At 36.0% G+C, this 27,926-nt stretch overlaps 1 pseudogene; it reads right to left on the reverse strand.

Annotated features, from left to right (window-relative positions):
- Positions 1-11,762: 11,762 nt before the first annotated feature.
- Positions 11,763-27,857, reverse strand: LOC124986381 (zinc finger protein 300-like; annotated as a pseudogene).
- Positions 27,858-27,926: the final 69 nt, after the last annotated feature.

Here is a 27,926-nt window from a genome sequence, read left to right on the forward strand (position 1 = left end):
CCAAAGAATCTACCCAGAGACCTAGAGGAAACCACACCTGTCAAGGCATCTGGTAACAGACCTGCCAAAACATGAAGTGGAGACTCATCTCAGCACCGGTCCCACAAATCAAGGTCCTGGAGATATTACAGTACATCCAAAACCACATGGAATTCATGCCTACAAGAGCCCCTAGTAATTATGGTCTCCACTGTACACCGAGCATCAGCATCAACCTCAAGCCCTGGATGTAACCCCATCAACAGTAATTCTGCAGTCTGGAGACAAAACAGGAGAAGAATTCAAATTGCCAAAACCAGTCTGTAAAGACCAGAAGAGGGGTTTGCTCCTTCAAATGCACAGATACCAATGCAAAGCTACACAGAAAACAAAGTATCAGGCAAATATGATACTACCAAAGGAAAGTAAGTGATCTCCAATGAACTATTCCAAAGAAATGGAAATATATAAATTGCCTAAAAAAGTGTTCAAAATGATCATCTTAAAGAAGAGTAATAGTATGTAGAAAAGTACAGATAGATACTAAAGGAAATTAGCAAATGATGTGTCAACAAAAGGAGAAGTTTAATAAGCAAATAGAAACTATAAAACAAACCAAACAGAAGTTCTTGAGCTGAAAAAAATCAATGATGGAATTTAAAAACTCAATAAAGAGCTTCAACAGCATATTTAATCAGGCAGAAAGAAAGAATTAATGAGTTCAAAGGTAGGAAATATGAAATTAGCCAATTAGAGGAATAAAAAGAAGAAATGTCAAAAGAGAGTGAAAAAAGCATAAAGAAGTGTTATGGTTTAGATATGACATGTCCCCCAAAAGCTCATGTGTGAGACAATACAAGAATGTTCAGAGGTGAAATGATCGGGTATAAGAACCTTAACCTAATCAATGCATTAATCCACTGATAGGGGTTAACTGGCTAGTAACTGTAGGCAGGTAGGGTGTGGCTGGAGGAGGTGGTTCACTGGGGACATGATTTTGAGGTTTATATTTTGTCTTTGGTTAGTGGAGCTCTCTGCTTCCTGATTGCTATGTCCTGAACTTCTTTCCTCTGCTATACTCTTCCACCATGACGTTCTGCTTCACCTTAGGCCCAGAGCTATGGAGTTGGCCATTTATGATTGAGACCTCTGAAACCATGAGCCAAATAAAGTTTTTCACCTCTAATTATTCTTGTTTGGTCTTTTGGTCACAGTGATGAAAAAGTTGACTAAAATAGGGACCTATGGGAAAACATAGACCGTGTGGATGGATGAATTATAGGAGTACCAGAGATGAGAGAAAGTGTAGAAAGCTTATTTTATGAAGTAACAACAGAAAATTGTCCAAATCTTGGGAGGGATATAGATATCCAGATCCAAGAATATTAAAAGGACTTATGGCAGTTTCAATTAAAAAACAGAACCCCAACCTTGAAACACATTAATCGAATTGTCAAAAGTGAAATACCAAAAGAGATCCTTAAAAGCAATAAGAGAGAAGAAATCCATTACACATAAAGGATCTACCATGAATCTATTAACAGGCTTCTCAACAGAAACCTTCAAAGCAAAAGGGAGTGGGATGACATATTCAAAGTGATAAAATCAAATAAATCCGTCAACCAAGAATACTATACCCAGCAAAGCCATCCTTCAGTAAAAAAGGTGTTACAAAGACATTTCAAGACAAATAAAAACTGAGTGAGTTCATCACAAGAACAGGTTTATAAGAAATGCTTAAGGGAATTCAAGTTAAAAGGATTATAAATAAAAACATATGAATGTACAAAGCTTACTGGTATACATATATAGTCAGAATACACTAATGTTCAAAAGTTGTCTATAGTTAGGTATTAACTATAGCATAAATATTAAGAGAAATGTATTAAAACAACTATAGCTATAAGTAATTAATTAATAGGTACACATCATAGATGTAAAATGTGAAATTGATAGCATAAAATATGACAGAAAGGGAGGCAAATTTGTAGTTTTTATATGCAAATGAAGTTAAGATGTTATCTGATTAAATTAAGATATTTATGGCTATAAGATATTTTACATAAATCTCACATTAGTCACAAAGAAAAATCTCTAGTAGGTACACAAAAATAAAGAGAAGGAATCAAAGCATTCCACTATCAAAACACAATAAATAAAACAAAGAAAATAACAAGACTGGAAGAAAGGAACAAATAACTATAATCAGTAAAGAGTTAACAAATTGCCAATAGTAAGTCCTAATCTATCAGTAATTACCTAGAATGCAAAAAAATCAGATTCCCCTATCAAAATACAGAGTGTCTGAATGGCATAAAACAAAACAAAATCAAACAATATACTGCCTGCATGACACCCATTTTAATCTTATGAGAACACCTAAAGATAGAGAATTAAGGGATGGAAAGAGATATTTCCAGGTAAATGTAAACATGAGACTAGTGGTAGCTATATTAATATCAGATAAAACAGACTGGGTAAAAAACTAATAATAATAATAATAATAAAAGACAAAGGAAGATCTTTTCTCATTCTTCTGTCTGTCCTCCTCACTTTCTCTATCCTGGCTTTCCACTCTCTCTAGCATGCACCCTTTCTTTTCCTTTCTCTTTTCCTCTCATTTTCTCTTACCCTGCAGGGAGACACTGTTTGCTTAATAAACTCCCTTATGTGATTTCCCCTGTCCGGTGTGGTTTCCGTGGGATCCCTTACATTGGTGCCGTGACTCGGATGGGATCTTCCACTGTCTCTTAAGCGAGTGGAACCCCATCTAAGCCCCAGTGCCCCCCGGACAGAGCTCCACCTTCCATTCTGCCTGGATGCTCTGCTCTGCATTCATCACCGGACTCCAAATTGGTGAGTCCTCTAGGCCAGTTCCCCAGGCCGATTTATCTGGGACCCTCGAGGCGACTGAGGGGTGGGGGTACCCCCAGCCACAACTTTTATAGTTACGGCAGGCTCCTATAGTCTGTCTTATCTGCCGGGTGGATTCCTGATTTTATGATGGAGATTCTCTCTCAGGGTTGAGGCTCATCTCGCGCTCACGCACTTGCACTCAAAACCCTGATATCAGGTCCTCAACTCTTCTCGGCTCTTGCCTGGCCCTACATTGATGTTTGTGTGATGACACCATCTATGTGCTGCCTTCTTGTCTCTAGTTGACTACTCTGTGGCCTCGGGACGCTGGGGCACAGACTCGGCTGTATCAGCCTCCACCATGGTTTCTAGGTCCTCCATTCTGGCAGATTCAACCCTTTGCCTGACTCCCAGTTTATATTTGGCCACAGTACCCTTTATATAATCAATCCAAAATGGTCACTTACGCCCTGGTCACAGACTCGGCTGTATCAGTCCCACCATGGGACCTGGGTCCTCCTATCTGGCAGATTCAACCCTGGAAACCCTTCGCCTGACCTCCGGCTTAAAGCCATCAAAATTCATTTGTGTAATGGCACACAGCTTCCATGAGCGAGCGGGAAAATAGAAAGGGATTCCTTATCTTCAAGTCTCTTCTTTCTTGCGCTTCTGTGCTCTTCCTGAAAATGCCTCCTTCTTCTCCCCCTCTTAATCCCTCCTCCTCCTCCAACTTCAACTCAGCTGTTTCTGCTTCCATTCCCCAGCCCAGCCCACCTACTCCCCCTTACACCAGTGTGGAGGGAGTAACCAGCCCAACCATCAGTGGCATGTCCCAGTAAGGAGTATGACCGGTTAGCTGCTTTCAGATCTGAGTCAAGGCTTACATTGAAATGTAAATGGAGGAAGCCAAAATGCTCAGTGGGAGACCAGTCTCAAACCCAAGGGAAAAAATTGTCCATTTAAAATTTCTCCTGGGCTGCAAATCAGAATACTTTTTCTCTCCCTTTTACCTCTCCTCTCTTTCTCATTTTCTCATGCTATAATTAATGACCATTATCATTTTTCTTCTAGGACTTTTGTTTTTTTATTTAATGCTATATTTTTTAGCTCACAATTTTGATTTTACATACCTAGGTTAATGATTTTTGATCAGTTCTTTTTATCCAACTCTAGAGTTATTTTTGAACATCTGTTACATTACAATGGAGATAAATATTACAAGGCCTTTGCTTTTGTGTTAAATATAAGTGTGGATAAAAATTAAAATTTAAAAAATGGATCCAAATATTTTTAATTCACATGATTTAAAGAGGTTCAGTTTAAATTGGGTAAACTAATAGAAGTAAAATGTCTTTAAAATTAACTCACAAGTCTCTAGGTGGTCACACTAATAAAATGTTGATGTTTACAAAATGTCTAACATCAATTTTTATAGAACTTTTCTTCAACAGGAAAGAGATGGCGAATACTGTTTACACTTGTCTGACATCTTGTTTTTTTACACTTGTCTGATATCTTGGGTTTTTTTTTTTTTTTACAATAAGATGAGTGAATTAGAGTTGACATGTATGGGATTACTCAAATGTGTTTGTTAGAGACATCTAATTAATTTACAAAGTTATTCCATGGAGTAACATACTTAAAAACATTATTCTTTGTATATTAAATGTGTTTATATTTTCCAGGTATACAAGCCTTTAAAGCAGAAAATTTATCAAGCTGCTATTCTCCAAATTAAACTTGTCTGTAATGGTAAACCTACCATTTAATGTTCTATTATAGGACCTGTCATCAATAGGGTATATGTAAAATTTGTTAAATGTATTTCTAAAAGTTATTGAAAGCCTGATTTATTTAAAGGTTAAACATGAAAGCATTTTGCCACTTTGCCACACAAAAGGAAACTTAAAATTTCTCTCAGCCTTTCTTTAATTCATGTTTTAGATATAATGTTAAATTGTGTTAACTAATGTTCATATAGACTCAGGAGTCAATATATGTAAACTTCTTAAAATGACATTTAAGAAAGAGTGTAATGCGCAGTAGCAAAAATGGGACAACAGTGACTGAGATTGGGGTCTCTGATGACCTCATGGCTGTGGCATGCCTGGTGCCTGGGAGTGCTCCTGTGCAGGGGCACAAGATGCCTAACTGCTGTGGCAGTACATTGATCTCAGGCACACAGCTCTTGGGCAGGAAGGAATTCTTTTGCTAGATAACCAGTGTTTCATCAACTCCCTTCTCTGGTTCCTGCCCACCTTACAATAACTTTGAACAGTGGACTTCCTTAAGAGCTACACAGAGCTCCTAACATTGCACTTTGCAGCTCTGAAAAAAGTTATGTCAATGTCCTAGTCTCTGTAACTTTCCTAAAAACAAAGAATAATGCTTACATACATATATAAAGATTGCTGACATAACTCTTTAGATCTGCATTTCCATCAGAGAACAGAGTTCCATCTGATCTTGGCTTAATCTTCAAAATCTGTGTTTATAAACCTTTATTTTCTAATACTCCTTTGTCCCTCACTGAACTTGAGAATTTGGTCATGCTGGTCATGGCAAAGGAGGAAGCCCCACCTTACCTGAGATAAGGCTCTGCCTCACAACCCTGCTGCACATTAGAATGGCTCCAAAGTAAGCCAGACTTTAACTCATTTAAAGTTGTGTTCAAAAGTTTGATGTTTGTTGTAAAGATTACTGTGATCTCAACCAGGGGATATAATGAATAACTCAGCCAAAATTCAAGATAGCTATTGCACAAACTGAATGTTTTACTGTTGGTGATTCCATTTTGTATTTCCTTGTAAACTCAACTGTTGCCTGATATTTTGCAGAAGTACACCATAGATTAACTTGAAAAGCCATCACCTATAGGATAGATAATGTAGACCCCAATTAGATAAAAAGGGGGTAAATAACTGTAAAGTTATAGACATTGAAGCTAAAGCCCAGTACTCTTTATGACTGGTGAGACTGACTTGCTTGATGGTTAAGATCAAACTTAGAGATTGAGATTAAATACAGAGGTCAGGAAAAGTCCATATTTGGGTCTTGCCCTCAAAGTCAGCCTGAACCCAGGGAACAAGAGGACTTCTCTAAGTTTGCAACTCTGGATCACACAACCTCCTGATCAAGGAGATTGATGAGGCCACTAGAGGAAAAGTCACTCAGTGCACCTGCTGCAGAGGAGGGTCAAGGAAAAAGGAGACATCCCTGGTGCTTTCAAGGGAAGCCACCTCATCGAGGAGACCCTGTCTAACCAAGGGCACTAATGGAGCTAAGAAGCTGCTCTTAAGTTCTCTATGCGTGACCCCTGTGGGAACTCAACTGACTCTTTGACAGGAACAGGTCACTTTGACCAACTTGATCTTAAATACCTAGCAAAACAGTTAAAACCCAAATATAGCCATTCTTGGGCATTAAAAGAAATAATACTTAAATGCAACTTAAGATGTACACTTGTGTTAGCCCACTAGAATAAAGACTAAAAGCTACAAAAGAGATTCTTAGGTAAATGTGCCTGATAACTATCAAGAGAAACTGCCAGAGTCAGAAGTTTTAGTCAGTTTAAGGCCTACAGACACAGGTAGGCTTAATCTATGTTTGCTAGTATCTCTACTAAATGTTGTGTTTACATTCCTGATAACCTGGACAATGTTAAAGTTCCCAAATAAAGGCCTTGTCCTCTCCAGCCTTTGCTAGGCCTTGTTATGGGAACAACTTCTCAGTTCTTCCACCCCCTGGTGAGGAATTATTGACTTCTGTCATCTTTATAATATGCATTGGCATGTTCCAGATTTTGCAACATTTATATTGTATCAATCTCATTTCAGTACTCATGTCTTTTTGTTCTTCTCTCATAGAAGCACCCATCTCCAGATGCCTTTACAACCTGCTCTTCCCCAACCGTACTTCTACCATGGACCCCTCAATTGACTCAATTTCTAAAAAGGGAACTCCAAACTGCTTGTCCAATGCTGCCCCCTTCCAGCTCGAAGAAGCCAGATCAGTCATCACCCCCTTTCCCTACAGCAGTGAAGGAGTTCCTAAAATTAGAGAGGTGAATGAAGTCAGAATTGGGGAGAGGCAGTTAGTGTAGAAATAGGGGATCAGTCAAATTGAGGAAATGAAGTCCATGAAAACCATCTTCCTTTGGAAGTCTAAAAGGAGAATGGACTTTTTACATCTCACCTGCAAAACCAGCCCCAGTCACTTAGACAGGAAGGAGAGAGAAGGCTTCGGAAAGAACTGGAGAGCAAAAGATTTTCTTATAAAAACAGAAACGGGGTAATGTAATGTACAAAGCTACTCCCCCTGACCTTTCCAGTGCAGTCATTTCCCTGCCTCCCAACCACTTGTCAATCTGTGAACAGCCTAGCTAGCTATTGGTTCATCAGTCAGCTTGCAAGTATCCTTCTCCGATATTGGTCCCCTGTTAGCCTGGCAGAATTCAATTGCTTTACTGTAGCTACCCCGTCATCTTTTTTCATCCTTCCGTCTCTCCTCCTCACTTTCTCTATCCTCCTGGCTTTCCACTCTCTCTAGAGAGAGAGTCCTTTCTCATTCTCTTTCTTTTCCTCTCATTTTCTCTCTTACCCTGCAGGGAGACACTCTATTTGCTTAATAAACTCCCTTATGTGAAAAAAAAGAAAAAGACAAAGGAAATCATTGCATAAGGATAATCATTGCATAAGGATAAGGGGGTCAATTCGAGGGGAAATAACAACCACTAAGTTGTCATTTATAAATATATACAGAAAATATTAAGAAATTTTTAAAGGAGAGATAGACTGTAACATAATAGTAAGGGATCTCAATAACCCCATCCCAACAATGGAAAGATTATGCAGGCAGAAAATCAATAAGCAATCATCAGCTTATATTTCCTTGCTGGGATTTTCCAACTGTGTATTCATTTCAACTATATTTCAATAAATTTTAAAAGTCATTATTTGCTAGTTCTATTTTCAGTTCTAATTTACTACTTATTTTTTGCTATTTTATTTTTTAATTATTATTAGAATCTTTCTAGCACATAGTAAGCACTCTTATCAACTCAAAACTCTACAGTTTCTATTAATTGATCAAAGTTGACACTGGAAAAAATTATATCTTTTATTCCAAAAGGTTAAGGTGAGAAAAGTAATGTGTCACATACACAGAACTTTCTTTTTGAGTGTCCTGGGTTATGCAATAAGTGACCTCAAGATCTTTTTCTGGTATTGGGGATTGAACGCAGGGGTGTTTAACCACTGAGCCACATCTCCAGCCCTTTTTATTTTTTATTTTGAGACGGTCTTGCCAAGTTGCTTAGGAACTTACTAAGTTTCTATCAAAATTTCTTAAGGTCTGTTTCAGATCAATTTTCTCTTTCCCTCACTCATTTTTCTGCATTTAAAAAATTCAATCTAAGTCCATCTTAGAACAAGAGACAGGACAATAATAAAGAAGGGTTATCAGGAAGAACAAAATTAGCTTGTGAGAGCGGGCCAAATTCTTTGAGATCACCTTGTCTAACCTCCCCAAATGACTTATGGGAAAATTGAGACCCAGTTTTGGGGTGCCTTTTCAGAATCACACAATGAGGCAAAGGATTCACATCACTGATGTTCTTTCAGTGATACCACAGAGCTCCCTATCCCATCTGACAGCCCATCTCAGACTTTGTCAGCCCAACACACAGTAAGCACTTGTATCAATGGCAAGTAACAATGAAGGACAATGCCTATTGTCCTTCATGCTGTGGATTTGTCCTGATTTTTCTCCTGTCTTGGCTCTCCATTGTCTTTTAAGTCCTGCTGGATTGGCTGGTGTGTGCCATGTTGAAGCTCTGGCTGTGTTCTGGTCTCTTTGAAATGTCCGAATGTTTTGCATCCTTTCTGCCTCAAGGGAACTAATAGAAACATATAGGAATCTAAGGTGGGCACTTACCAAAAAGCAATTAAATTACTTTGATATTGTGAAAAACTGGAAGAAGAAAGTAAAACAAGGGAATGGGATAGAGAATGCCTAGAGGATGAGTTGCTAAGGTGAGTCTGGGAAGGCTTTTTCCAAGCACAACTGTGTTCCACAACCTGTTGTTTCCTCTTGCTATGATACTCTTCCTCCAAATCTTCCCCTGGCTGTCTCCTTCTCAATGTTTCAGTGTCTAAGCTTCCAATTCAGATGTTATCTCCCTTAATTTTTTTCTTCATTTTCCTCAAGTAGCTTCCATAACTAAGCATCATTCCCTCCTCACAAAATTTCTGTATGTCCCTAACACATGATCTGATCTTTCTGTGCCTCCATAATAGCCAGATGGGGTTACTTCTATGAGGACTCCTCAGAGACCACTCTGAGATATGCCTTCAGGTGTTATTTCTCAGGTTCAGTTTTAGCTGGTATCAATGCTCTCAACTCTCTGTGCATAATGATGCAAAGAATTTGGTCATACCGGTTTGCACATCTTCTGGAGGTGTGGTCTATTCTATTTAGAGTTTCTCCTGCTGGGGAAGTCTCACTTTAAAGAGTAAACATTGGAACCCTACGGGGAAGAAGTCAAGTAGGCAGGAAATGTGGGAAGAAATTTATGTGCAGACCAATATTTAGCTATATAGGCCTCAGTACACCCCTGCCAAATGTGAATTTCTATCCGAGGTACATACCTAAAGATTCTCAGAGGAGAAGAGTTGGGGCACACAGCAAAGAATGCAATGGAATTTTAGAGAATATCAAGCAGAATGTTTATGTTCTCATATAATACTTCTGCATACAAACTATTTCCTCCCTACTTCCCAAAGATTTTTCTCTGAGGAATGCTTAATTCTCAGTGGATATAGTTCAAGATTTAGGGAGGTAGTGAAACAGGAGTTCTAGAGATAAAATAAAAGATTGCAAATTTATATGCTTTTGCAAGATAAAATAAATGAAACAATTATAGTTTCTTTAACACAGACTGAGTTAGAACAGCAGACATAGGACACTGAAATACTAGAGAAGAGGAAATCCTCTGTACAATCAAAGGAGAGTTCCTGGAATGCAAATCAAGTTTAAATCCATGTACTTTAGAATTAACAGTCTACAACTGGAAAGTAGAAAGATAAAGGGGACATAAATTATGTAAGAATATACTGTCTGTCAGGATTTCATATATAGATGAAGAAACAGAAACTGAGGTGTGGGAGTTTCAGCACACCCTGCTTAGATGAGGGAAGGGTTAACTGCCAGAGGACAGCGTGCTGGCAATAAATCAGTTAATTACCAATAAACTTACCTAATCAATAAACACACAAGAGCCAATACTCTTTTCAAATGGGAAGGGGTGTGATGGATCGGGTCATACCAGATCTGGTCTCTAACAAGATGGAGTAGCTCACCTCTCCTTTATTTTATAGTCACACAGGTAAAGGGGACCAAGACTGGGAGGGGTTTCTTCTGTATGAACAGGATGGGGTGGAGTTAGGGAAGTCATTTGTTTAGGGAACTAGCATATCAATCATGTGGTAAGCCACTCCCACACAGGGCCACCTACTTCCTAGGCTATCTGATATGGGCCCCTTCTCCTGGAAGCAGGTCTACATGGCATTCTGTTGGGAGATAGACATGCCTTTCAGGTCACTTGGGGCCTAGGGCTCTGCCCTGTCCCTTGGAGGAGGCCTGTGTGGCATGAGCCTTGCAGACCACCCTGGGACTGGGGTCCCATCCTCCTTTCCTGTGTTCTGTGAATAGGATGTTCTTCTGTGGTCTGTAAGACAGTTCTTCAGTGTCTGTGAAACGTCTGTGTTCACATGGCTGTGTTTTACTCTCTGTTACAGACTGATAATCTGCCAAATAGACTAGTAACTGCTTATGCAAGGCTTGACCTTTAAGATGAATGGCTAGCTTAAATGCAAGCATATAAAAGATGGTGTTATAGTCAGTAGACAGAAGCAGCTTCCTTGTGACAAGTGCTCCATTACTTCATTTCTCCTGAATAAAGCTTTTCTCCTCAGATCTCAGAGTGTAGACTGAGTCCTTCCCATGATTGCAGTGTTCAGGTCTCCATCTGGGATGTGGTGATGAGCCCGTGTACCAGGCCTTCCTCCAGCATTGCGGTCTGTGCAACAATCTGGAACAGTTCATCATGGCTGCCAGTTCCTGGGAGTCAGGCCTCTGTATCCCATGGCTCAACCAAACCTGATTCTGCTCGATATGGACGACTTTTCACACTGAGGGTTAAAATAGGCTTCTTAAATTCATGCAATCTGTAAGTAATGGAACCAGGATTAAAACCTAAGGAGTCTGACTTTAGAATCAGTTTTCCTCAACATCAGGTTCCAGTGAGGTAGAGTAAAAGGCTGAAATGGGCAAGAAGTGTCAATTCTAACATCCTGGGTCCATTCATAGACAGGTCACCTTATATTCCTGAAATGCAAAAATATGCCACATTTATTCAACCTGATCAACTCACTTTTCTATCTTTCTAAATAAGGAATTTTGCATCTAAATTTAGGAGTGAAGGTCAAGTTCCCTCCCTCAAGTACAGTCTCAGGATATTAACATCTTTAAGTCTAAGTTCTCTTCATTTTCTGTACAGGGAATGAAAGGCAAAAATTATGTTAGTAAAATATTAACAATACTATCTCTTGTCTGATTATGTATTAAGGTTTGATATGTAATATACCCAGGAACACAGAACTTCAAAACACTCTATGTAATTTACAATTTTATTAGACTAATCATTTAGTTCACAATTTTAAAGGGTTTATATGTCACAGTGAATATGCCTATCATTTATATATTACTACTTTTCTATTTTCTTCATAAAAAATTATAACATTAGGGACATGGTTTATCTTTTAAAAATTTGTTTTTGACTGAGATATACTATCCAAACTCATCAAATCAATGAGCTTTGCAATATCTATTATGACTTGAACTGACACTTAAGTCTTTTCAGTTCATTCTTATGATTTCATTACTGTATGAATTCTCTAATGTACAGTGAGTTGTGACTTCTGAATGAAGGCTTTCCCACATATAGCACACTGATAGGGTCTTTCCCCAGTATGGATTCTCTGATGTAAAATGAGGTCTGACTTCTGGGAAAAGGCCTTTCCACATTCAGCACACATATAAGGTTTCTCTCCTGTATGAATTCTCTGATGTCCCGGGAGGTGGGACTTCTGAGAGAAGGCTTTCCCACATTCAGTGCACACATAAGGTTTTTCTTCAGTGTGAATTCTCTGGTGTCCAGTGAGATGTGATTTCTGACAGAAGGTTTTACCACATTCACTGCATTTATAGGGTTTCTCTCCAGTATGTGTTCTCTGGTGGATGATGAGTTGTGACTTCCGGGAGAAAGTCTTCCCACATTTGGTACATTCATAAGGTTTCTCCCCAGTATGACTTAACTGATGTGTAATGAGCTCTGTCTTTCTGCTGAAGGCTTCCTCACACTGAGCACACTTGTAGGGTTTCTCACCAGAGTGAATTCTTTTATGTATAATGAGGTGGGACTTCTCACAGAAGGCTTTTCCACATTCTGTACACTCATATGGCTTCTCTCCAGTATGAGCTCTATGATGTATAATAAGTTGTGACTTCTGGGAAAAGGCCTTTCCACATTCTCTACATTTATAAGGCTTCTCTCCAGTGTGAATTCTCTGATGTATAATAAGGGGCGATTTCTCAACGAAGGTTTTTCCACATGCACCACAATCATATGGTTCCTTTCCAGTATGAATTATTTGATGTATAATGAGCTGTGACTTAGCAAATGCTTTGCCACACTAAACAAATACACAGGTTCTCTCCTGTTTCGACATTCACATATTAAATGCCAGATTTTTTACTTCTTAGAATCTTTCTGCACTAAGTGCTCTCACAGTGTTTCACTCCATCATACTCAGAGTAGGAAGAAGTGTAGCTAGGTATTCTCCCATAACCAAAATTCTCGCCAGTACTTTTTCTGGTATAACTTCTATTACAACAGAGTAAATTCATACTAGATTTCAAGCTTTTTCCAAGTGAATCACATTTACACAGTCTTTTTCTTGAAGAATCTAGGTCTGGGCAGTCATGAAATATTTTTCCAAATGCATTATATAAATGGCCTTACTCTTCAATAATTATTTTGTTATTAATAACTGTGACTTGCCTGAGAAGTTTGTCTTGGTTTCCTGATCTCTCTTCAGTAAGTCATCTTTTTTCCAGACTTCTAAAATTGAGTATAATGCATGATCCCCTCTGACACTTTCTAGAATATCCTTATGGAAGGAAACATCGCTGAATAGAACCAGTTGAGTAGTATTAAGTTTATTCTCCCTGTCTGAAAGAATAAAGAGGAAAAATAAAACATACAAAAAATAAAGAGGCAGTACAAATGGATGGTAGGATAGACTGGAGTACAATAAATTGGGAGTGAGCAAGGCTATTTTAATCCCAAATAAGTTTTTCAAGTGAATAAATAAGAATGGATATTATTTTCATTTGTGGTGGTATGAGGTAGTCACAGAATGATTCTCCTTAGAAAAGAAGTACAAAACTGAATTAAAAAAGCTACCAAAAGCACACAAGTTGAGAGTGTCTAATTTTAAAAACTTTTATTCTATTGAGTAAGCATAGAAGGGTTCATGGCATTATTTCTTAGGATTTTCCCATAAAGCAAAAATAAACAAAGACATCAACAAAGGCATCCTATGGGAGATAAAAATGTTATATTTGAGTTCAAGTAAGTTAACTTTTTCTAAAACAAAAACAATCATTACAAGAAGAAACAGATACCACAACATATTATCTTCAATGTGATTTTCACCCCCAAATGCAAAGAAACATGAAAATGTGACCTTACCTAGGAACAAAATCAGTCCATAGGAAAAAAATTCAAGAAGGTTCATATTGGATTTAACAAGCAGCAAATTTGGAAGAACTACTGTGAACATATTCTAAGCTAAAGGAACATAAGCTAAGAAATGAATGAAAAAATACACAATTTCAAACAAAGAGGCAATAAAGAAGAAATTTTGAGAATAATGGAATTGTTCTGTATCATGATTGTGTGGTACTTAAGTGATGCTGTGCCTCTGTCAAGATTTAAAGACAGAAGAAACTTTATTTTATGTTAACATAAAAATAAAAGAATGAAATGGAAATTTTAAAGGTAAAATGAAAAATTTATAAGATTAATTAATATGAATTTTCTATATTTTTCCAGGAAAAAGTCTGTATTAACTTGAAATACATTATAAAAATTTAAAGATCATACTGTAATCCCTAGAGAATTGCTACACACATAGACACACCCACACACATCAGGGTGAGGGAAGAGAACTCAGCTAAAATCTCCCCAGAAAAATTAAAATACTATGCTAAAAATATTATTATTTTTTATTTTGATTCATTATACACAAATGGAGTACAACTATTGTTTCTCTGGTTGTTCACAAAGTAGAGACATACCATTTGTGCAATCATACATGTACATAGGGTAGTGATATTTGTCTCATTCTATTATCTTTCCTTCACCTGTCCCCTCCCCACCCCTCATTTCCATCTACACAATCCATCCTTCTTCCATTCTTCCCTTACTCCCCCCATTATGTATCATCAGCCACTTATGAGAGAAATCATTTGGCTTTTGGTTTTTGGGGATTGGCTTATTTCACTTAGCATGATATTCTCTAACTCCATCCATTTACCTGCAAATGCCATAATTTTGTTCATCTTTATGGATGAATAATATTCCATTGTGTATATATATCACTGTTTCTTTATCCATTCATCTGTTGAAGGGCATCTAGGTTGGTTCCACAATCTAGTTATTGTGAATTGAGCTGTTATAAACATTGATGTGGTTGTGTCATTTCAGTATGCCGATTTTAAGTCTTTTGGGAATACACTGAGGAGTGGGATAGCTGGGTCAAATTGTGGTTCCATTCAAGGCTTTCTGAGGTTTCTCTATACTGCTTTCCAAAATGGTTTCACTAATCTGTAGTCCCACAAACAATTTATGAGTGTACCTGTTTCCCCAAAGCCTTTTCCCCTCTTCAGACCCAAGAGTTTGGTCGTGCTGATCACGGCAACCTTCTTTGTCTCTTAAGATTAATTTTGGTTTGAAATCCACTGTGTTGGATATGAGAATAGTCAGGGTATTTTTTGCATGGTATATCTTTTCCCATCCTTTTCCTTTCAGTCTGCGGATTTTTTTTGAGTCCCTTCAAATAGCATATTGTTGGGTCTTGCTTTTTAATCCTATCTGTCAATCTATGTTTTTTGATTGAAGACTTTAGATCATTTACATTCAATGTTATTATAGAGATGATTTTTATTTCCTGCATTTTGATTTATTTTTAATGTATAATTCCTACTTAATTTTCCTTTAATTAACTATCTTCTAGTATAATTCATCCTTATGCTAGTTTTCATTTCTTCTTCATTAAATATTTCATTGAGTATATTTTGTAGTGGAGGTTTTGTGGTATTGAATTCATTTAGTTTCTGTTTATCATGGAATTATTTAATCTTCAATTCTGAAGTATAATTTTGCTAGGTATAGTAATCTTGGTTGGCCCCATTTTGTTTCAGAGCTTGGTATATATTATTCTAAGCCCTACTGCATTTAGGGTCTGGGTTGAGAAATCAGTTGAAATCTAAATTGACTCACCTATAACTGTGACCAGTCATCTTTCTCTTGCAGTTTTAAAATTCTATGCTTATTCTTCATATGAGACATTTTTATTATAATGTGTCCTGTCATTCTATTTGGAGTTATATATACTTCTTTGGATTTCCATCTCATTCCTAAGATTTGGAAAAATTTCTAATACTTTTCATGAAAAGATTTTGCATCCTTTTATTTTGTATTTCAGAGCCTTCATTTACCTTGATAATTCTTAACTTTGATCTCTTGCTGTTATACAAATTTCTTGTATATTCTGGTCATAGTCTCTTAACATCTTTTCTTTATGGTCAACTTTATTTTAAAGGTTATATATTTAGACTTTCAGTCTGAAAAATCTATTTTAAAAGTGAAAGAAAAATCTATTTTAAAAGTCCAAATCCCTAATTTGGGCTGGGGTTGTAGCTCCTTTCTGGGTTGTGGGGAAATCAGGAATCAATGCCTAGCTCTGTTCCATTATCTTCTTGGTCTCCTCTGTTGATTTTTGAAGTTAAAAATGTGTCTTAACTTTTAAAAATTCTTAGAGGTAAATGAGAACAATGATACAACATCAAAATCTCTGGACACTATAAAAGCAGTACTAAGAGGAAAATTCATTGCATGGAACACATTCAGTAAAAGAAGGAAAAGTCAACAAATAAACAACCTAACATTACAGCTCAAAACCCTAGAAAAAGAAGAACAGATCAACACCAAAAGTAGTAGATGACAGGAAATAATTAAAATAAGAGCTGAAATCAATGAAATTGAAACAAGAGAAGCAATTCAAAAAATTGACAAAACAAAAAGTTGGTTCTTTGAAAAAATAAACAAAATTGATAAAACCTTAGCCACACTAATGAAGAGGAGAGAGAAAACTCAAGTTACTAAAATTTGTGATGAAAAAGAAAATACCATGACAAACGCTATTGAAATACAAAACAGAATTAGAAGTTATTTTGAAAATCTATACTCCAACAAAATAGAAAATCTCAAAGACATTGATAGGTTTCTAGAGACATATGATCCACCCAAACTGAAACTGGAGGACATACACAATTTAAATAGATCATTTTCAAGCAATGAAATAGAAGAAGTCATCAAAAGACTACCAACCAAGAAAAGTTCAGGACCAGATGGATTCTCAGCTGAGTTCTACAAGACCATCAAAGAAGAATTCATTCCAATACTTCTCAAAATGTTCTATGAAATAGAAGAGGAGGGAACCCTTCCAAACTCATTCTATGAAGATAATATCACCCTGACACCAAAACCAGACAAAGACACATCGAGGAAAGAAAACTTCAGACCAATCCCTAATGAACATAGATGCAAAAATTCTTAACAAAACTTTAGCAAATCACATATAAAAAATATTATTTTAACACAAAAGAAGACAGCAACAAAAGAAAAACAGAAACCAAGAGACAAAATAAATAGAAAAATGGCAAACATAAATCAAATCAATAATTATATTAACTGGAAACGCTTTCAATAAATAAATACTTTCAATAAAAAGAAGTCTCAGCTCCATAAAAAAGTAGGAATTCACTACTTGTTGTAAAAAAAGAGTTGTTTTAAGTTCAAAGATGAATAGAATGGAAAAAAGATGGAAAAAGATACCTTGCAAATTGTAACATAAGAGATTTGGTGTAGTTATATTAATATCAGATAATACACATTTCAAGAAAATAAATAATATTAGAAACAAGGAGGAACATTTCAAAATTGCAAAAGAATCAATACAGAATATAGCAAGAAGATATAACAATTATAAATGTATATATCCCTACTAACAAATTCTCACAATACATGAAGTCAAAACTTACAAAAATGAAAGGAAAAATACACAAATAAATATTATGGCTGGAGATTTCAACACCCCTCAATATATTTATTAACTTTCTATAAAGCAAGTATAAAAAAGTATGAACAATCCTGGTTTAATCCATGTCTATATAATACACCCAATAATAACATAATAAACAGGTATTTGAAGGATGCAAGAATCATTCACCAGAATAGAAAATAACATTGGTTCACAAGTGTCAGAAACTTTACATGAATGGCAACCATGCAAAGCATTTTCCAACCATAATAGAATTAAAGTAGAAATAAGTAAAAAAAATAAATCTCCCAAATTCCCCCCAATATGGAAATTTAAACAAAATACTTATAAATAACCTTTGCATCTAAAACAAAGTTAAAAGAGAAATGAGAAAGTAACTTGAATTTAATGAAAATAAAAACACAGAATATAAAAAATTGTGGGATTGAGCTGAAATAGTAACCAGAGGAAAAATGAGATATGGGTAATTCTCAAAATTTTGCCCTGCAGGAATTTGGTTTAACAACACCATATTTCCCATCACATAGTTCAAACTTCAATGTCATGATATGTAATTTATGAATAATGACATAAACTACAAACTCATTACTAACTTTTCAGTCCAGAAATCACTATATAAATAACAGATACAACATGATCAGTGTGACCTGTCATTTCATTTCTTCCAAAGTCTGTTGGTTATAATCAATTGCCCTTCTTTTTCATCATGCTCAAAGACAGCTAAGTGCATAGTTACGTTTACTCCTTGTCTTCCAGTGATAAAACCCATGGGACATTTTACAAAAATGGATACTTAAAAGATGGAATTGGACCAGAAAAATAAAAATTAAGCCAAAACCCAACAGTAACAAAATTTTACATGATTAAAAGATAGCTGAACATGGAAATAAGACATTGCTGCCATTCAAGAGACTTTAGATACATAGCTGGAGGAACTCAGTGAAAGTGAATTTGTTAAAGCAAAAGTGGAGAGTGGTTGTGATAAAAAGGATAAAGATATTCCAGAGAAAGTGATGCCATCCAAAATAATTACTTTAAGGAAATCTTGGAGATATTTTACAGTATTGAAAAGACAAACGATAAAATGTTGGACATGGATCCATGCTTATAAAGATGTATGCCAAATCACCAAGGCATAGAAATCATGCAATCATGCTCACTTTATAACATGACTTATACAAGGAGAAGATGGATAGCACCACTCAAACTATTCCTCACAATTTTTTTGAACAGAAATATAACATGCTCAAAATGCTGCCAATATTTAAATTTCAGGATAGAAAATAATATTAATTTTCACTTAATTAGTTGTTTTCATGTCCTTATACAATTATAACCAATGGTAAGATAATTTTTAATGTTTTTAAATAAAAATCTTAATGGTCACATAATTTAAATATTTCCCCAGTGCCCACGAAGATTACAATGTTTCAACTTCCATGGTCATTGTTATGGTCCATCATTACTATACAAAATGAGGACTACCAGTATTTAAATACTTATATTAGAAAACAAATATGATCTCAAATCAATGATCTAAGCTTTGACCTTAATAAGCTAGACAAAGAAAAGCAAATTAAACCCCAAATAAGTAGAAAATAGGAAAAAATAAAGATCAGAATGAAAACCAATGAAATAAAGATAGTGAACAAAAGTAGAAAAAAATCAAAACCTAGTTATCTGAAAAAAATTAATAAAATTCCTATTTTTAGCTTGTGGTGAAAAGAAAAGGAGAGAATATGTAAAATAACAATGCCAGTAATGAAATGCAGAATGTGTCTAAGGATTCCACAAACAAAACACTGAAAAGGGAATATTATTAAACATTTTATGACAATGAATTTGACAATATAGGGGAAATTTTAAAAAATTCCTTGAAAGACACAAATTACCAAAAAGAAAAAGCAGATAATCTGAATCAATCCATATCAAGGAAGGAAAGTTAGTAAACGAAAACCTTCCCCAAAATAAAAATCTAGACCTAGACTGTTGAATTTTACCACTGTAATAAACCATACCATAAATCTATAAGCTTCTCTGGGTTCTGGGAGTTCTTCCTGAAAATAAGGAAATTTGTAAGCCCCACAACTGGTCAACCAGATGCAGTGCTTAGTTTAGATCTTAAGTGTGTGCCAAATGTCCATGTGGTAAAGTCTTGCTTCCCACCTTGGCCCTATTGGGAAGTTGTGAAAACTTGAGGTGGGACCTAGCAGGAAGTCTTTAGGTCACTGGGGTGTGCTCCTAAAGGGGATTGGGGACCTTAAACTCTTCCTTTTTCTGTGGGTTAGGCCAGGAAATGAGGAGCTTTGTTCCACTGCATTCTCCCTTCCATTGCCATCCAGCACCCTCCCCTACTTCAACAGGCCGCAAAGGAAAAAATAAACAGGATATCATCAGAATTATAAATTCTCATGCTTCAAAGTACACTATCAAAGGCAGGATTAATATTGTCAAAGTGGCTATACTACCAAAGTGTTATAAAGATTCAATGCAAATTCTATTAAAATATCAATGACATTCTTCATACAAGTAGAAAAACCAATCATGAAATTCATTTGGAAAAATAAGAGACCCAGAATAGCCAAGGTAATCCTTAGCAAGAAGAGGGAAGCAGGAGGAATCACACTACCAGTCTTTAAACTATTCTACAGAGCAATAGTAACAAAAGTGGCATGGTCTTGGCACCAAAATAGACAAGTATACCAATGGTACAAAATAGAAGACACAAAGGCAAACCCATATAAATATGGTTATCTCATACTAGACAAAGGTGCCAAAAATATACATTGGAGAAAAGATAGCCTATTCAACAAATGGTGCTGGGAAAACTGGAAATCCATATGTAACAAAATGAAATTAAACTTTGTCACCCTGCACAAAAATCAACTCAAAGTGGATCAAAGACTTAGGTACTAAAACAGAGACCTCGTGCCTAATAGAAGAAAAAGTAGACCCAAATCTTCATCATGTCAGTTTAGGATTTAACTTCCTTAACAAGACTCCTAAAGTACAAGAAGTAAAATTAAGAATCAATAAATGGGATGGATTCAAACTAAAAACATTTCTTCTCAGCAAAGGAAACAATCAATTTGAAGAGAGAACCTACAGAATGGAAAAAAAATCTTTACCACACACACTCCAGATAGAGTATTAATCTCCAAGATATATAAAGAACTCAAAACAAAAAAACATCAAATAAATAAATGGGCTAAGGAACTGCACAGACACTTCACAGAAGAGGAAATACAATCGATCAACAAACATAAAAAAAAGTTCATCATCTCTTGTAATTAGAGAAATGCAAATCAAAGCTGCTCTAAGATTTCATCTCACTCCAGTAAGAATGGCAACTATCAAGAATACTAGCAATAATAAGTGTTGGCAAGGATGTGGGGGAAAAGATACACTCATACATTGTTGGTGGGACTGCAAATTGGTATAACCACTTTGAAAAGCAGTATAGAGATTCCTTAGAAAACTTCAAATGGAACTGCCATTTGATCCAGCTATCCCACTTCTCGGTTGATACCCAAAGTACTTAAAATCAACATTCTTTAGTGACCCAACCACATCAATGTTTATAGCAGCTCTATTCATGATAACAAAACTATGGAACCAACCTAGATACCCTTCAACAGATAAATGGATACAGAAAACGTGGTACATATTCACAATAGAATATTATTTAGCCTTAAAACAGAATTATGGAATTTGCAGGTAAATGGATGGAACTGGAGAATATCATGCTAAGTGAAATAAAGCAATCCCAAAAAACCAAAGGTCAATTGTTTTCTCTGATAATCAGATGCTTATCCATAGTTGGGGGTGGGTAGGGAAGAATGAAGGAACTTTGCATTGTACAGAGGGGTGTGAGGGGAGGGGTGGAGCAGGTGGGAATGGGAAGGATAGTGAATTGAAAAGGATATTATTACCCTATATATGTATACAAAAATAAAAAAAAAACACTTTTTCATATATTTGTTGATCACCTGTATATCTCCTGTGAAGTGTCTGCCCATTTCCTTAGCCCATTTATTGACTGGGTTCTTTGTATTTTGGGTGTAAAGTTTTTTAAGTTCTTTATAAACTTTGGAGCTGAGTGCTCTGTCTGGAGTGTGTGTGGAAAAGATTTTCTCCCACTCTGTAGGCTCTCTTTTCACATTGTTGATTGTTTGCTGTGCTGAGAAAACACTTTTTAGTTTGAATCTATCCCATTTATTAATTCTTGCTTTTATTTCTTGTGCTATGGGGGTCTTGTTAAGGAAGTCTGGTCCTAAGCCAACGTGATGGTGATTTGGGTCTACTTTTCTATTTGGTGAAGGGCCTCAGGTCTAATTCCTAGATCCTTGATCCATTTTGAGTTGAATTTTATACAGGGTGAGAGATAGGGGTTTAATTTCATTTTACTGCATATGGATTTCTAGTTATGCCAGCACCATTTGTTGAAGAGGATATCTTTTTTCCATTCTAAGTTTTTGGCACCTTTGTCTAGTATGAGATAATGGTACTTATGTGGGTATGTCTCTGTGTCTTCTATCCTGTACCATTGATCTATCTGTCTATTTTGGTGCCAATACTATGCCGTATTTGTTACTATTGTTCTAGAGTAGAGTTTAAGGTCTGGTATTGTGATACCTCCTGCATCACCCTTCCTGCCCAGGATTGCTTTGGCTACTCTGGGTCTTTTGTTCTTTCAGATGAATTTCATGATTGCCTTTTCTGTTTCTATGAGAAATGTCATAGGGATTTTAATTGAAATTGCATTAAATCTGTATAGCGCCTTTGGAAGTATGGCCATTTTGATAATATTAATTCTGCCTATCCAAGAACATGGGAGATTTTTCCATCTTCTAACGTCTTCTTCAATTTCTTTCTTTAATGTTTTGTAGTTTTCATTGTAGAGGTCTTTCACCTCTTTGGTTAGATTGATTCCCAAGTATTTTATTTTTTTTGAGGTTATTGCAAAAGAAGTTGTTTTTCTCATCTCCCTTTCAGATGTTTCATCACTTATGTATAAAAATGCTTTAGATTTATGTGTATTGATTTTCTATACTGCTATTTTGCTGAATTCATTTATGAGGTCTAGAAGTTATACAGGTGATAAACAAATGTATGAAAAAGTGCTAATCATCCCTAGTAATTAGAGAAATGCAAATTAAAACCACCCTAAGATTTCACCTAACTCCAATTAGAATGGCTATTATCAAGAGCACAAGCAATAATAAGTGTTGGCGTGGGTGTGGGGAAAAAGGTACACTCATACATTGCTGGTGGAGCCACTCTGGAAAGCAATATGGAGATTCCTCAGAAAACTTGGAATGGACCCACCATTTGATCCAGCTATCCCACTCCTTGGTTTATACCCAAAGGACTTAAAATCAGCATACTACAGTGATGTAGCCACATCAATATTCATAGCAGCTCAATTCACAATAGCTAGATTGTGGAACCAACCTAGATGCCCTTCAATTGACGAACAGCTAAAGAAACTGTGGTATATATACACAATGGAATATTACTCAGCCATAAAGAATAATAAAATTATGGCATTTGCTGGTAAATGGATGAAGTTGGAAAATATCATGCTTAGTGAAATAGGCCAAGCCCCAAAAAACTGATGTTTTCTCTGATAAGTGCATGACAATATATAACAAGGGGGGTGGCGGGAGGCAGAGAGAAGAATGAAGAAACTTTGGATGGTGCAGAGCAAAATGGGGTGGAAGGTGGTGGAGGACAGAAAGAGAGTAGAATGAAACAGACAGTATTACCCTATGTATATGTATGAATACATGAATGGTGTGAATCTACATTGTGTACAACCATAGAAATGAAAAGTTGTACACCATTTGTGTACAATGAATCAAAATGCAGTCTGTAAAAATACAAAATATTTTAATATAAAAAAGACCAATAAAAACATATTTCTGTTTCCAAATAAATAAAAAAATAAAATAAATCATTTAACGTGCACATTCATGATTTAGTATATGCACAGGGTCGCACAATCATCACTACAGTCTAATTATAGAACATTTTCATCCCTCCTAAAAGAAAGCCCATACCCATTGGCCGTCACTTGCCTGCCACCTTCTCCCCTGTCCCCAGTCCCTAAGCAACGTTAATCCACTCTTTCTGTCTCTATAAATTTGTACATACTGGACATGTCATTAAATGGGATCACACAGTGTGTGGCCTTTTGTGACTTATTTTAAGTAGCACAATATTTTCTAGGCTCATGCACGTTTTAACATGTGTCAGTCCTTCCTTTCTTTTTTATCACTGGATAATATTCAATAGTATGTGTGTAAGATTTTTTTTTTTTGGTGTGTATGGTCCTGGGGTTGAAACCAGGGTGCTAAACAACTGAGCTACATCCCAAGCCCTTTTTATTTTTTACCTTGACACAGGGTCTTGCTAAGTTGCTGAAGCTGGTCTCCAACTTGTGATCCTCGTGCTTCAACCTCTCAAGTTGCAAGGACTATGGGCATGTGACATTTTGATTATCTTCATCAGCGATGGATATCTGTGTTTCTTGTACCCTTGGACTGTTGTGAACAGAGTTGCTGTGAACATTTTTGGGCCAGTTTTTGTTTGAACATCTGTTTTCCATTCTTTTGGGTACATGCCTGGGAGAGGAATTGCTGGGTGATATGGTAATTCTGCTCAACTTAGTGGGAAAATGCCAAATGGTTTTCCACAGCTGCTGTGTGATACATGCCCACTGGCACTGTAAGAGGGATCCAGTTTCTCCACATCCTTGCCAACACTTGTTATTGTCCATCTTTTACATTATAGCATCCCAGTGGGTGCACGAAGGTATGTTGTGTGGTTTTGATTTACATTTCCCTAGTAACTAATGACATTGAACAACTTTTCATGTGATTTTTGCCACTTGTATATCTTGGAGACATTTCAATTAAAATCTTTTGCTCAAATGGGGTGGATTCAAAAACAAAATAAAACAGAAAAACAAAACAAAAAACAAAACAAAACAAAAAACAAAGTACACTATCAAAGTGACAACACAACCCATAGAATGAAAGTACTTATACAACACACATGTGTTAAGGGACATGTATTTAGAATGTATAAAGAATTTTTCCAATTTGACAATAAAAAGACAAATAACCCAATTAAAAAAATGAACAAAGCATCTAGTTCTCCAAGTAAGGCATATAAATGACTATCAAGCACATGAAAAGATGCTCACCATCAGTAGTCATCAGGAAAAGGAAAATCAAAACCACAATGTGATATCACTTGTGTAGACCCACTACTAGGATAAAAAAGTCAATTCTAATAAACACAGGCAAGAGGATGAAAAAACTGGTATTCTCATATACTTCCACGCTGGGGTTTTGATATAAAATATAAAATGGAGTATCCACTGTGGAAAATACCTGACAATTCTTCAAACAATTAAACACAGAATTACTATATAATGCAGCAAATCCACTTCAAGTGACCAAAAATAAAATAAAACATGTTTACACTTGTACATGAATGCTTTTAGTAGTATGATTCATACTAGCTGTAAGTGGAAGCACCCTAAATGTCCATCAACTGAATAACAGATAAACAAATGTGGTGTATCCACACAATGAAATATTTTGGGCCAAAAAGGAATGAAGTATAATACATGCTACAAGATAAATGAACCTTGCTAAAATTATGCTAACTGAAAGAAACCAATCATGAAAGACCACATATTATATGATTCCATTCATATGAAAGGTTAAAAGTCAACAAATATGGAAAGACAGAAAGTAGAACAGCCATTGCTTAGGGCTAGGGGAAAAGTCAATAGAGAGGTAATAGCCAAATGGTGCAGGATTTCTCTTTGAGATGATGAAAATGTTCTAAAATTAACTGTCATAATGGTTGCACAATCTGTTAATATACTGAATTGTTTAAATGAGTGAACTATCTGTTATGTGAATTATCTCTCAAAGCTATTTAAAATGTAACAGAAAAATTTAGTGTATGACTAAAGAGACATCAACTGTCTATAACCATACAAACTTACACTCCACTCCTCCCCAATGAATCTTATGGAAGTCAAGCAAGCCTAGGAAATTTCTGCCAGAAAAGCCATGTCGATTCCTAGTTCCAATGATTTGTACACATCCTTCTTAGAGCTTGCCTTCCTCCTTCTTCTTCCTAACCCATACTTAAGATATGCTTGAGGGCTTGGGGTGTAGTCCAGTGGCAGTGTACTTACCTAGAATGCCCAAGGCCCTGGTGTGTGACTAGGTTGCTGACCAGTGGATCCTCAGTATGGAAATGGGGCAAGATATGTTTCAGAACAGCTGTTACATCCTCTGAAAAACACTTTCTTAAATTTTTCCCCATTTTTGTATACTGTAATTTTAATTGAACATCTAAAGCAGTAAGTATATGTGCCATGTAGTTTTGCACAGCCACGAATCTTGATGATGTGTATTTAAGTGCAGTCTATGTTCCAGAAAAGCAATTGACTTCTTTCACCTTTGACTTTCTCTTAGAATATGGTTATTAAATGGATCAATAAGAAATGTTATTAAATGGTCACTATTAAAGGATGGGGAGTTGAATGCCTACCATACACTCAGCACATGACCAAGAAGGAATAGCAGATATCAGTCTGGGTAGAGATCTAAGCCTTACTCACCAGTCAATTAAAAAGAAAAGTAAAGCAACTAAGCTTTTGCTTCCCTTGTCTTCCTTTCACCAGATTTTCACCTGGATAGATCCAATTTGGTATGGCTTGCTTTATGATCCATGGTTCTTCTCCTTGTTCCAACTTAGAGAGGACATTTGGTTTGGAAACTGAATATCTTATTATGGAGAAAACATGAATTGGGTTGTCTACACTGCAAAAGATGAGAAAGTGCAGTTTTAGGAGTCCACACTAAAGTTCTCCAGGAGTCAGTCAACAAAGTAATGACCTTGCACTGGAGAGGGGAAAGAGAAACACAGTCCCTTATCAGGAACCTACCAGACCCAATCAGATGAGAGGCAGTGAACTGGATAACTCTGAGTTATGCAGGGAAGTGGTCCTTACCCGTTGAGACCAGGTGACTGTAGTTCTCCAGCATCACAACCCTGTACAGGGTCCTCTGAGCGAGGATCCAACTGCTGCCACTCTTCCTGGGTGAAATCCACAGTCACATCCTCAAACAATACTGGACCGAACCCTATAACAGCACTCTTCTGTTCATCTCAAGCAAAAGCAAGGTGTTAAGCAACTCAATGAGACCCTGTTTCTAAATAAAATACAAAATAAGTCTGGGCATGTGGCTTAATGGTTGAGTGTCCCTGAGTTCAATCCCTGGTTAAAAAAAAAAAGTAAGACACATCAGGAGAACAGAAGAGTAAAATGAGATCTAATCACAAAAGGGAATTTAATAAATAATAAAGGCAACATTTCTAAGAAGTCAAGTATTCAATAAGCAATACAGGGAAAATTAGATATAGTTAATCAAGAGAAGAGCGAACTTTATATTTCTAAAAACTGTAGAATTGATACTGTCTAGATAAATAGAGAAAAAAATCTAAACATCATAAATGATTAATACCGGATAGCCCAGGAGGAAGCAAGAAGTTTAAGACTCTCTCACTTTATAATTTTTACATTTTTATATTGTGTGAATGTTTTTCCACAAGTATACATAATTTTGGCCAGAGATAAAATAGTGAAACAACTTTATTGAAGAACAGAGAGACCTTGAGTTGGGGAATAGACTCAAAAACCCCGAGGTCACAGCAAAAGCTATAGAGAAAATACTCCTGCTCTCCAAGTCTTTGCCAGTGAATTCTAGATAAAGAACTGCACAGACGAAGAAAATATTGGCTTTAGAGACCAATAGACACTCACCATTCCATCTTATTCAGGTACTATCTCTTGATATCACTGAAAGCCTATAGTTACCTAAGGAAAAATGATTATGAAGTATGGTTCTAACATTAATGATAACTGCCCTCCTTCAAAGAGAGATTTTAAGACACAAAAAAATTTTAAAAGTAAGGGTACATTTATGTAAGAATATAAACAAGGAAATCACCTATAGGAAGAACACAATTTTTTTCTTTGAATAGAAATGGCAGGAAATATTTTCCTGTCATTGAAAATTCATCTGATTTCTCTTTGTGGAGAATGTTAAATGTGAATCATGTATACCATGTTCTCTACCTTTCTACTGCGGCTGCTAGAAAGATTAGACAAATTGATACTGTAATTCATACACATATATAAGGACTATGGATAGGATATTACTATATCTATGAAAATTTATAGTTAACAAGTATATATATACAAATATGTTTATATATATGAATATATAAATGTGTCCTTTAATGGTGGTTTTGGTTTTTGCTCTTTTTATATGGTATATATTTTATTATTTTGCACTAATACATTTCATATTACAAAGGCAATTTAGTGGAAGAATCTTCCTTTTGATATTTGAATCCTCTGAACACAAGCAGAACTATACATAAAAAACCATCACTTGGATAACAGAAAAAAAGACAAGAAAAACAACAAAAAAATTTTTCTTTTTTACAGGTGGACATTGAAGTGGACCTAATTTGGTTTTCTTTTTAAAGCCTCCAAAGACAAAAAGCAGCTTAAAACTTAACTAC

The sequence above is a fragment of the Sciurus carolinensis genome, chromosome 6, assembly GCF_902686445.1.
Source record: "Sciurus carolinensis chromosome 6, mSciCar1.2, whole genome shotgun sequence".
NCBI lineage: Eukaryota > Metazoa > Chordata > Mammalia > Rodentia > Sciuridae > Sciurus > Sciurus carolinensis.